Genomic DNA, 13334 nt, shown 5'->3' with positions numbered 1-13334 from the left:
GTGATATTTTTTCTCTTATTGCCAAGGTAGCTTCTATTATATTACTTTTATCTATTATTGTTGTTTTTTATTTTGAGGTAGAACAGATGGATGTGAAGACAACATTTCTTCATGTGGATCTAGAAGAAGAGATCTACATGAAGCAACCTGAAGGCTTTGCGGTGAAGGGAAATAAAGAGCTGGTATGTAGGTTATAAAAGTCTCTATATGGGTTAAAACAGTCACCAAGGATGTGGTATCAGAAATTTGATACATATATATGGGGACTTTGCTTCACCAGAAGCAAAGTGGATCATTGTGTGTATTTTAAATTAATTGGTGACTTTGTTATTTATCTGGTCTTGTATGTGGATGATATGTTGTTGATTGTAAATGACAAAGAAATTATCCAATATTTGAAGACCCAATTGTCCACCAAATTTTACATGAAGGATCTTGGTGCTGCAAACTATATTTTGGGCATGGAAATTAAACGTGATCAGGAAAAGAGGAAGCTCTAGTTAAACTAGAGGAAGTATGCCGAGACAATACTGTAGAGGTTTAATATGCAGGATAGTAAACTGGTGAAGGTTCCTATTTCTATAGGTTTAAATTTATTTGTTGAAAAGTGTCCCAAGATACAACAAGAGGAAGAGGACATGTCCCATGTTCCATAAGAAAGTGCAACCAATAGCCTGATGTATGCAATGGTATGTACTAGACCAGACATTACACATGCAGTGGGAGTATTGAGGAGGTTTATGTCAAAACCAGGGAAAGAGCATTAGATAGAAGTGAAGCAGGTTTTCAGGTATTTGTGTGGCACTAATGATTATGGTTTGTGCTACCAAGGAAGACTAGTATTTGCCAGATTTTTGGATATCTGTGGCTTTGTTGATGTAGACTAGGCTTAAGATTTGGATCGAAAGATCTATAAGTGGGTATGTGTTTAACCTATTTGGAGGTGTAGTTAGTTGGATGAGCAAGAGACAGTATGTAGTGACACTTTCAACTATAGAGGCAGAATACATGGCAACCACTCATGCAAGCAAGGAAGAAGTTTGTTTGCAGAGATTTTGTTCAACTATTAGGTTAGTACAATGAGCTATAAGGATAAACTGTGACAGCCAAAGTGAAATTTTCTTAGCAAAGAACCTTTCTTATCATTCAAAGAAAAAGCACATTTATTTTCAATACCACTTGTGAGGAATATGGTTGAGGACAAAAAGGTGTTGCAGGTAGAGGTGGACACTTTGAAGAATGTTGCAGATGCATTGAAAAAGTTTGTGAGAACTGAGAAGTTTTCTTGGTGTAGAGAAACAAGGGGCATTGCAAGGCTAGACCAATGACTAAGCTCTCCTGTGACCCCCTCTATGGAAAAGAAAAAAACAAGTGGGAGAATGTTGGGTGTGTGTTATATTCTTTCCATGACTATTCGCACTTGCCGGGTGGCTGTCGCCCCCCTATTTGTTGCGTCGAACACAGCACGGGGGTTGCATCCCTCTACTGGGGGTTTTGAGGGGGATGGTAGCCCCCTTGCATGGGGTTCAGGGTAGTGCCCCGGGAATTTTTTTTTTGGACCTTATATTAGGTGGGTGGACCTACCTATGGTTTTTTGCATGGGTTTTGCACATGGTTTTGGGCATGATAGTTTTCTTCCCATGGTATTTTGTAGATCTGTTCAAGGGAACTATGGTTATGTTCTAATCCAGGGTTAATGGATTGTGGTTTATGAATGCTTCGACATGTATATATATGTATTGTAACAATGAAAGGAACATTTTGAAAAATCAATCTGGTAGTCCTGGTTTTGGGATCCAAGGGAAAATATCTATGTATATATGTTTTATGTTTTATTTTCTCACCATTGTTTATTTTCTACTTTTAGAATTCGTATGCAGATAATTTTTGTACAAGGTTAAAACCTACAAACTTTATCCAACCTTATTCAAGTATGCCTTTTAACAATTTATCATTAAATATGGGTGTACTTCTCTGTAGATTTTTCTCTCAAGGATGGACATAAGTTCTTGAGCCCCTATTATAAACTAGACAATTCTTGTTTGAATGACAATATTTTCTATATGTGGGTGTTTACATGGTTACCTACCATGAAATATGGAGTATAAACATCTTCATCTACCACCCATTTAAAGGGCTTTATCACAAAAGTCTTCGAGAAGTAATAATGTTAACTTGTTTATATTTTGTCCAAGGTACTTTTCATTTCACCATTTATAATCAGGTCAACTTGTTTATATTTGGGCCAATGTACTTTTCTTTTCACCATTCAACTACCAGGATAATGCTAGGGATATCACTTTGAATGAGGGTGATATCTATCTTACACGAGCATAAGAATAAGATGTAACTTGTGGGTCAATATTGAGGCAAAGGATTGTTAAGATAACACGAGGACAAGAAAATATGAGCTTTGAAATATTTTCTTCGGGCTAATAGCACTACGTAGAAACTTTTTGGGCAATATTTGGTTTAGTTTTGACTGTCAACATGGAACTATGTAGACATATTTTGGGAAATACTTGATCTAGTTCGAACTCTCAACACATTATTTTTCATAGCACTCAAGATAAGAATGTATCTCTCACTTTTGATGGTAAATTTGGAGTTTTTTTGGAAAATAATGAATTGCAGTCATGAGTTAAATATTTATTATACTTCCATATTAGATAATGATGGACATGTAGCATGAACTTATCTAGTCTTTGAGGGACGATATAATGGAGGCTACAAAGACATTTAAATGTGCATTTTGAAAACCTATTATGAGTGATTGTTCTAAGGGTTGTTTCATAATTAAAAGAGTATCATATTCCTAATATTGCTTATTTACAATAAGCCAACTTATGAATGGGGCTCTGTGAGTATTCTATTTGGAACTTTTCATTACTCACGTTGTTATGAAAATCAACTGAGATTTTAATCAACTGAAAATTAGTTATTGAGAACTGTGCGCAAGGGTTAGAAATCTCAAGAAGACCAATAATTGTATGTGAGGTTTGACCTAGAACTCTAAGAGCCTAGCCTGAATCTGTGTGTGAATCTTAAAAAGGTATAATTAACTACAACAATAGTAACCTCCTTTTTGATGTCTCACATTGTTGTGACTCAACTTGTTTTTTATTGGATAGTAGGTGAGTAACATAGTTGAATAAACCACATGGTGATTTGTCAAACAGATTTAGTCATAATGAGGGAAATTAAATGTTGGATTCATATTTGATCATAATATTTTGGTTGTAGTTTAATCATTGAATTGTGAATTTAATTTGATCGATAGTAAGCCCTTACCTTGTATTGATTTTTTTGTAGTATTATTGTAATTTGAATTAAACTTGAGATTTATTTGATTAGATATTTGTTTAATTGTTCTTTTATGTTTTTTGCACATCATTGGAAACATTTAGGATGGTGGAAAAGTGGACCTTGTGCATTGAAGTGCCTTGTTATCCCAACCTAGGGCATGCAACCATTGCATATGTACTCTACAATAATGCTTCAAATAATGTGTTCCAAAGAAAAATAGATATATGTGGAAGGACCACTAACAATGAAGCATACTATATTTCCCTTTGCAGTCTTCACCAATTCTAAGCTTGTGTGCAACTAAATGAAAATGAAAGGCATGGACCAAGTAAAAATATCCAATTTAAGACCACTTCATATGGAAGCAAGAACCATTGTTACTTAGTTTCGTTGCTTCATGATAGATTCATTGGATGTCAGACGAACTACTATTTGAGGCAATGTCAACTATTAGGAGATGCTGAAGATGGATTAGTATCATCATCTATTCCATTAGAATTTATCAATGGGAATTCATATAGATGGTTTATATGTGTAAGTTTTTTTGTTGCAATTGTTTGTGTTTGTAATGATGTGGTTCTTTTAATAATGAGAAACACAATACTATATTAATTAGGGGACAATTATGCCAAAAAGTTGAATGTTCTCGTTGGTACTATTACCTTAAAAATCACCAAAAATATATAAAGACTAAATATAAAACCATTATATATAGAAACTAAATACAAATATATCAACAAATATTTTATAATATTCATATTAAAGTATACCAAAATTTATAAACTTTAATAATAGAAAAAATCATTTAAATCCAAAAATCTCGCTCTCCTCGTTTTCAATATCATTATCATGTTAATGTTGTTATTGTTAATTAGGATCTAATTTTCTATAAAAATCATTATCAACCATCGGAAATTTAAACTAGCAATCCATATCATCCAAACTCAGCACGAGATCGTAAGCAATATCGTATTAGCCGTTGACGTGCCTGAACAAAAATAAATAATAACTCTGGTTTAAACTACCAATCCATATCATCCCAACTCAGCACGAGAACGTAAGCAATATCGTATTAGCCGTTGACGTGCCTGAACAAAAATAAATAATAATTCTGGCTGTCCATAGTGATTCGTGCCTGACGTGCGTGTAGTGTAGCGATTCTCATAGTGATTCATGAGTCTGAAATTTATCAGATTGTTATATAATATATCACATGTCTGTTTGTGTATAGACGCAAGCAGCTTTGTGATTTCTCTGAACTGCAAGCCCAACTAAGTGTTTGTGCATTTGAAGTGATGGAGGGCAGCAGAGCAATGGATGGAATTAGTGGCTTCTGGTATCCTGTAACGATTTTCATGACATTATTGTTGATTTCAAAGCTCATTATCCTGTCAAGGAAGGGAGCTGGGAAGCTGCCTCCAGGGCCTCCCGGATGGCCCATTCTTGGGAATCTCCTCCACCTCGGGACGAAGCCCAACGAGTCTCTTTGTCGCCTTGCTGCAAAATACGGTCCTCTGATGACCCTTCATCTCGGAATGAGAACCACAGTTGTGGTTTCATCTCCGGCCATGGCCAAGGAAGTATTGAAGAATCATGACCAGATCTTTTCTGGACGCACTGTTGTTGAGATTTTCTGTTTGTAATGAAATAGGAAAAAATCTCAGCTGGTGACAACAATAGGAATTCAGGTCCTAGATTAACTCCAAGTTGTTGGGAGGGAGTTAATGCCTCCTATATTTGATGTGAAGGAATTAATGAGGCTGTTAGATTCTCTAGGCTATATAACAGGCAACCATTCGGATGTTTGCTAAGAGAGTGTGAGGATTTCTTGATGTAATCTCCAATTTAATTAATCAATTCCTGATGCCTATGTTTAGTGGACGTAGCCCAGATTGGTTGGGTGAACCACGTTAAATACTGTGTCATATGTGCTTGATATTCTGTTGTGTTAATTCTGTGTTTATTTAATTATGCTGTGCACCTGAACCAACAATTGGTATCAGAGGATGTTGGAGGTGCTAGAGTTGCTGCTTGTGCGCGCTAAGCACTGTAAAATCTGCGCGTGGAGCAAGGGAGCGCGGACTTGTGTTGACCGGAGCGCTGGTGGACCAAGGCGCTCGAGGCGATCCTGATATTAAATGGTGCGTTGTTTAATTGCTAGTCGCTGTTTTTTTAATTGCTGGTCGCTGTTTTAATTGTTGGTGCTGCGTAATGGTGACTGTTTCATATAATATTAAATGGGGCGTTGAGAATGGAATTGCACGAATGTCATTGCCCGGATATAATTTGTTGTGGAGCGCTGGTTTTTTATGTTAACGCTGCCTCATAAGTTAATGCTGTTTTTTATCTTGTTCTGTTTCAAATGAAACCGTGCTGCAATCCCTATCAAATGAAACCGTGCATTGTCCAACAGTATCCAGCGTTGTATATATATATTTCTAAATAAATGCAAGCGTTGTATTTCGGGGGATCAGACTTGTTCAGAAACAAGCTGAACTTTAAATTGAATGAATCATTCATTATTTCGGATTAACTGTAGCTTTGGGATTCGGAGCCAAGCCTGCCGAAATATCTTCTCCCACCATACGCTAGGTTCAAATATCTTCTGCTGATTTAAAACTTGGAATTGCACTGTTGCCTGGTCCTATTAAGGAATCCGTTTGACAAATAATCAAAGGAAATTTGGTAATGATTTTAATGCCATTAACCAAACAAAGAGGAGTGCGTACTTACTTTAATGCCTTTAAACAAAAAGGAGTACGTAATTATTTGTTAAACAGAAAATAGGAGTTATAAGGGATATTGAAGTTTTTTTTTTGAAAAGGACGTATATTAATTTTTTTGTGAAGTGCAAAAAAGGCAGATTTTTTGTTGTGTAAAATCAAAGGCATAGGCAGATTTTTTGTGTAAAATCAAAGGCAAAGGCAATTTTTTTTTTTTTTTATTGCTGGTTGGATATTGGAGATTATTGTGTTTTTTGCTGATACAAAATGGCGAAAACTCAAAGTGCCCGGTTTGAAATTGAGAAATTTAATGGCAAGAATAATTTTGAGATCTGGAAGGTGAAGATGCACGATCTGCTGGTTCAACAAGGTGTGGTGAAAGCACTGTTGGGGAAAAACAAAAGACCTCCTTCCATGACGGAGGATGAATGGGATGAGATGGACGATAGAGCTCTGAGCGCAATCCAGTTATGTCTGGCGGACGATGTTCTGTTTAACATTGTGTCAGAGAAAACCGCCGTAGGCTTGTGGTCGAAGCTTGAGAAGCTCTATATGACGAAATCTTTGACAAATCGGATTCTCCTGAAACAGCAGCTTTACAGTTTGCGGATGAAAGAAGGTACCTCAATTGCTGATCACCTGAATGTTTTTAATACCTTGTTGGTGCAATTAAACAGTCTAGATGTGAAATTTGATTCAGAGGATAAGGCAATAACTCTATTATGTTCTTTGCCTGAATCCTGGGATCACTTTGTTACTTCCATAAGTTTTAGTACATCAGAAATCCTTGAGTTTGACGATGTTGTTGGAGCAGTGTTGGCTGAGGAGACGAGGAAGAGGTCGAATGCAGATACCTCTACATCAGAGGTAATGATGGCCAGAGGTCGCTCACGAGAGAGACACTCCGGGGGAAAGCATAGCGACTCTCGCTCAAAATCCAAAGGAAAGAAGCCCAAGGTGAAGTGCTGGCATTGTGGCAAGGCTGGACATTTGAAAAAGGATTGCTGGAAGCGAAAGCAGGCTGCTAAAGAAGGCTCTTCGACAGAAAAGAAGGAAGCCAACACCACAGATACAGGTTCAGTATCAGGTTCAGGTATGAGTGATGAGGTATTGTCAGTTAATATTTTAAAACATGATCAACATTGGTTGTTAGATTCCGGGGCATCTAACCACATGTGTATTCATAAAGATTGGTTTAAAACATATAGATCAATTGATGATGGTGTTGTGTACATGGGTAATGATGTAACATGTAATATTGTGGGAATTGGGAGCATACAACTGAAAATGTTTGATGGGACAACAAAAATATTAACTGATGTGAGGCATGTACCAGATTTAAGGAAAAATTTGATTTCATTAGGAGCACTTGATTCAAATGGATATAAAACAGTAATTCAAGGTGGAGTTATGAAAATCTATAAAGGTATCTTACTAGTGATGAAGGCTAAGAAAGTAGGAAATCTATTTCAGTTAGAAGGTAGAACTGGGTCAGATCATGTGTCTGTGTCTGAACATGACAGTAGTTCCATTCACTTATGGCATCAAAGATTGGGGCATATGAGTGAAAGAGGATTGAAAATTTTGGCTGACCGAAAGTTACTTCCTAATCTAAGATCTGGAAAATTGGATTTCTGTAAACATTGTCTGTTTGGTAAACAAAGTAAACAAAAGTTTAAAACAGGCAAACATACCAGTAAAGACATACTTGATTATATCCATTCAGATGTGTGGGGTCCAGCTCCTACAGCTTCATATGGTGGTTCATCTTATTTTGTATCATTCATTGATGACTTTTCTCGGAAAGTTTGGGTCTACATGTTGAAAAAGAAGTCTGATGTTTTTACAGTTTTCAAGCAGTTTAGAGCATTGGTAGAAAACAGCACTGGTAGAACTATAAAATGTTTAAGAACTGACAATGGTGGTGAGTTTTCCTCCAAGGAGTTTGACAGCTATTGCAAGGATGCAGGGATCGAAAGACATAAGACCACGTTTATACTCCTCAGCAGAATGGAGTTGCTGAACGCATGAACAGGACTCTTCTAGAGAGAGCAAGGTGTATGCTGAGTAACGCCGGGTTGCCGAAGGAATTGTGGACGGAAGCAGTGGCAACCGCTTGTTATGTGATAAACCGATCTCCATCAACGGCAATAGACTGCAAGGTTCCGCAAGAGGTATGGATAGGACACCCTTGTGACTATTCTAAACTCAGAGTGTTTGGTTGTGATGCATATGCTCTAGTGCCTAAACATCAGCGAACTAAATTAGATCCAAAGTCTAAAAGGTATATCTTTGTTGGGTATGGTGATGGAACGAAGGGATATAGATTGTGGGATCCTACTACCCGCAAAATCATCATCAACAGAGATGTAAAGTTTAATGAATCCTCTCTTGTACAGTTAGATGTAGATAGAAGATTGAAACAGGATGATGTATCTAATTTCCAGCATATTCAGTTTGACAGCATTTCTAATGATAGTCATAACGACCATAGTTCAGATTCTAGTCATGAACAGGTTTCAGAATCAGATTATGAACAGGGTTCAGATGGAGGACATGAACAGGTCTCAGATGGCGATCATGAAGAAATTCCTACAGTTGATAGACAGCCAATTGTGGAAGCACCAGAAACGTTCTTAAGGAGGTCTACAAGGATCAAACGCCGTCCGAGAAGGTATGATGATCATGTTACTTCAGTTGCTTTGATCGCTAATGATGATGAACCTTTGTGTTATCAGGAAGCTGTAGAAGGTTCAAATAGTGACAAATGGAAAGCAGCCATGAAGGAAGAAATGATGGCCTTAGGTAAGAATGGTACGTGGGATCTGGTCGAACTTCCCAAAGGCAGGAAAATTGTGGGATGCAAATGGGTCTTCAAGCTGAAATGGGGTGTGAATGATACGGAAGACAGGTACAAAGCGAGGCTGGTTGCAAAAGGGTTTTCTCATAAAGCTGGCATAGACTTTCATGAGATATTTTCACCAGTGGTTAAAATTGTTTCAATTAGAATTGTGTTAGCATTAGTGGCTTTGTTTGATTTGGAGTTGCAGCAGTTAGATGTTAAGACTGCATTTCTACATGGTGATTTAGATGAGGAAATATATATGGAACAACCGGAAGGGTTTGTTCAGCATCGCAATGCGAAATTTGTCTGCAGGCTCAAGAAGTCATTATATGGCCTGAAGCAGTCGCCTCGGCAGTGGTATAAGAAGTTTGATTCTTTCATGTTGAGTCGGAAATATGTTAGAAGTGAATATGATCATTGTGTTTATTTTAAAAAGTTGAATAATGGCATATTCATTATCTTGGTATTATATGTTGACGATATGCTTTTAGCAAGCAAAAGCATTGAAGAAATCAACAGGTTGAAAACTCAGATGGCAAGGACGTTTGATATGAAAGATCTAGGAGCAGCAAGGCAGATTTTGGGCATGGAGATTTTCAGAGACAGGGGCAATGGTAAGCTGTGGCTATCACAACAAAAGTATGTTGAGAAAATACTTTTGAGGTTTGGTATGAACAATGTGAAGCCTGTGTCAGTCCCTTTAGCTTCCCATTTTAAGCTTTCTTCGAGTTTATGTCCTAATACAGATGAAGAAAAGGATTATATGTCTCGAATTCCGTATGCCAATGTAGTAGGATGTTTGATGTATGTGATGGTGTGTGCGCGACCAGATATTTCTCACGCAGTTGGGGTTGTCAGCAGGTACATGGCAAATCCGGGTAAAGAACACTGGTCAGTAGTGAAATGGGTGCTTCGGTACTTGAGAGGCACAAGTAGTTATTGTATTTCTTACAATAAGAGTAGTGAATCTGTTTGCGGATATGTTGATTCCGATTTTGCAGGTGATTTGGATAAGAGAAGGTCAACTTCATGGTACGTCTTTACTCTTGCAGGTGGAGCTATAAGCTGGATGTCAAAGCTACAGAACATTGTTGCTTTGTCTACTACTGAAGCAGAATACATTGCTGCTTCGCATGCTTGCAAAGAGGCGGTTTGGTTGAAAGGTTTGCTTGGTGAGTTTGGTAGGTTACAGGATAACATCAGGTTACTTTGTGACAGTCAAAGTGCAATACATTTGGCTAAGAATCTGGCCTATCATAGTAAGTCAAAGCATATTCCAATCAAATATCATTTTGTAAGGCAGGTTATCACTGAAAGGGGAGTTTCTCTTGAAAAGGTGCATACAAAGGAGAACTGTGCAGACATGTTCACGAAACCAGTTTTGTTGGAGAAGCTACGCTGGTGTTTGGCTTATCTAGGCTTGCAGAAAAGATAAAATAATAATAACAGGGCATCAGGCGAATTGTTGTCAAGGTGGAGATTGTTGAGATTTTCTGTTTGTAATGAAATAGGAAAAAATCTCAACTGGTGACAACAATAGGAATTCAGGTCCTAGATTAACTCCAGGTTATTGGGAGGGAGTTAATGCCTCCTATATTTGATGTGAGGGAATTAATGAGGCTGTTAGATTCTCTAGGCTATATAACAGGCAACCATTCGGATGTTTGCTAAGAGAGTGTGAGGATTTCTTGATGTAATCTCCAATTTAATTAATCAATTCCTGATGCCTATGTTTGGTGGACGTAGCCCAGATTGGTTGGCTGAACCACGTTAAATACTGTGTCATATGTGCTTGATATTCTGCTGTGTTAATTCTGTGTTTATTTAATTATGCTGTGCACCTGAACCAACAACTGTTAATGAAGGGGCCAAATCCCTCTCCTACAGCGACACTTCCTTGGTATGGAGCAACTGCGGACCTCGTTGGCGTATGCTCCGAAGATTCTGCAACACCGAGCTCTTTAGTGTCAAGAGACTGGAGGCCTTGCAGCATCTCAGAAGAGATCAGGTCTTTTCCACCATTCAATCCATTTTTGAGGATTCTATAAAGAAGACCAAGGGTGTGAATATTGGGCACACTGCGTTTCTTACCAGTCTGAATCTGTTGGGCAACTTGATTTTTTCTCAAAACATGTTCGGACGGGACTCTCAGGCTGCTGAAGAATTCAAAGAAATGGTCACCAAGTTGATGGTAATCGGGGGAAAGCCTAACCTGGTTGACTTCTTTCCTTTTCTGCGAATTTTGGATCCTCAGGGCGTGACCCGCGATGTAACGAAATACAAGAGCATTGTCTTTGGGTTGCTGGATAGATCTGTAGAGCCTCGAATTCAAAAGAAAAAAGAAAGCGGGACAGAGCACAGCGGTGGCAAGGCAAAAGACTTTTTGGACATTTTGTTAGATTACAGAAGCGAGAGCGGAGAAACATTGACCAAGAAAGACATTATCCCCTTTCTATATGTAAGTCTAATTCTAAATATTCAAAATGGATTTAGTTAGTTTAAGATGGATTTTAAAACTTTCTTGCGTCTCAATTTGTTGTGAGTGATGATGTGCAGGACTTGTTCTTAGCCGGTAGCGAAACAACTAGCTCAACGGTTGAATGGGCAATAGCTGAGGCCCTTCACAATCCTCAAATAATGAAAAAAATTCAAGCAGAATTGGAGGAGGTACTTGGGAAAGACGGAAGAGTTGAGGAACGTGACATCGATCGCTTGCCTTATCTTCATGCAGTGGTGAAAGAAACGCTTCGTTTGCACCCGCCAGCGCCTCTGCTGATCCCTCACAGAGCAGAGAGCAGTTGTGAAGTAGCAGGATACATGATACCCAAGGACACTCAGGTGCTGGTAAATGCATGGGCAATAGGAAGAGACCCAACCATGTGGGATGAGCCCACAGAGTTCAAGCCTGAGAGATTTATGGAGTCTGACATAGAATATAGAGGGCAAAACTTCGAACTGATTCCGTTTGGAGCAGGAAGGAGAATTTGCCCTGGGCTTCCGTTGGCTCATAGGATGGTTCACGTGGTTATAGCCTCTCTACTCCACTATTTCGACTGGTCTCTCCCAGATGGAGTCACACCAGAAAACATGGACATGAGTGAGAAGTTTGGAATCACGCAGGGCTTCGCCATTAATTGCAGTCCCCTCTCCCCGTTTGCCTGCAACTCATCTCTTTAACGATCACATCACTAGTCAAATTACTTCTCCCCTTTTCTAAAAACCTTCCCCATCGTTCCTGCAGTTTTATGAAAATAATAAATGGTTGTTTAAACACAAGCAGTTAAGTTATGATTATGTAAGCCTTTTACGTTATTCCTAGTCTTCCTTTATGTTTAGACAAAAATCCACGGTTAATCCCGGAACACTTTGTTCACTTTAATGTTGGAATATTAATTCCGAACGTTGGAATATTAAGTTGTGTTTTTTTAATGTAAACACTGCTTTTATTTTATAGGAGTGGTTTCCCTAGTTTAGTGTGTGGTTGAGATATTTTCTCAATCAATATATTATGTGTCTAAGATAGTTTTCCTATCTTGATACAATAATACTGTATATATGTAATTCTTCATGAAATTTAACATGTAATACTTTATTTAGAGTGAAAATCAATGTCTAATTTATATTTAATTTATGCTAAATGAATCTAGTATCCTGTTTTTCTTTAATCTATGTTTAGTTTATGTTATTATTTTTTTTAATGATGTTAAAAGCTATTAACAATATTTGCAGAAGAGAATGACTCAAAATTGCCATCACAACTCGTTTAAACAAATTTACAAGAAAAAAGAAAAAGTGAAAGCACCAATGACCTCCATTCCCAATTAACGGGAGAATGTTAAAAAATAACAACCTTTATGTTAGAAAACACTATTTTAGTAGAAGTGAGAAAATATTCCTTTCTCCAAATAGTAATATTAGTGTATTCACCTAAATGGGAGCAAGGTACTGTGAAGATATTATATTTATTTAATTATTTACCTTAACAATATATTTAGTAAAACTGCTTTAACCTAGTTAACATAAATAGTTAATTTAATAAAATATATTTTGGTAAAATTTCATAGAGCCACATACTATTTTAAGTAATATTTTATTTAGTAATTATTGTTTTAATAATAATTTAGTTAGTAAAATTATTTATTATATATAGTGAGGGAATGTGAATCTTGAGATAATTGAAATATTTGATTTTTCTTAATTCTTGGTAAATTCATAATTGAAATATTTGATTCTTTTTAATTTTTAGTAAATTTATAATTAAAATGAATCTTTGCTCATTTTAAACAACACACTAACAGAGACATATATATATATATATATATATATATATATATATATATTATTTTTGTTAAGAAGAGATGTAAAGCTTTTGACAAGAGTGAACCATTATATATATATATATATATATATATATTGGTTGTTGTGTCTAGAACAATGTAACGACATTATTTTTGCATTGT

At 37.0% G+C, this 13334-nt stretch overlaps 1 pseudogene; it reads left to right on the top strand.

Annotated features, from left to right (window-relative positions):
• Window positions 1-4591: 4591 nt before the first annotated feature.
• On the top strand, window positions 4592-12091 carry LOC149199023 (geraniol 8-hydroxylase pseudogene; annotated as a pseudogene).
• The last annotated feature ends 1243 nt before the right edge of the window (window positions 12092-13334 follow it).

Source organism: Pinus tabuliformis, chromosome 2_1, assembly GCF_031772625.1.
Source record: "Pinus tabuliformis cultivar Carrire ecotype Pingquan chromosome 2_1, CPIR1, whole genome shotgun sequence".
In the NCBI taxonomy this organism is placed as follows: Eukaryota; Viridiplantae; Streptophyta; class Pinopsida; order Pinales; family Pinaceae; genus Pinus; species Pinus tabuliformis.
This window is presented reverse-complemented; position numbering and strand designations above follow the sequence as displayed.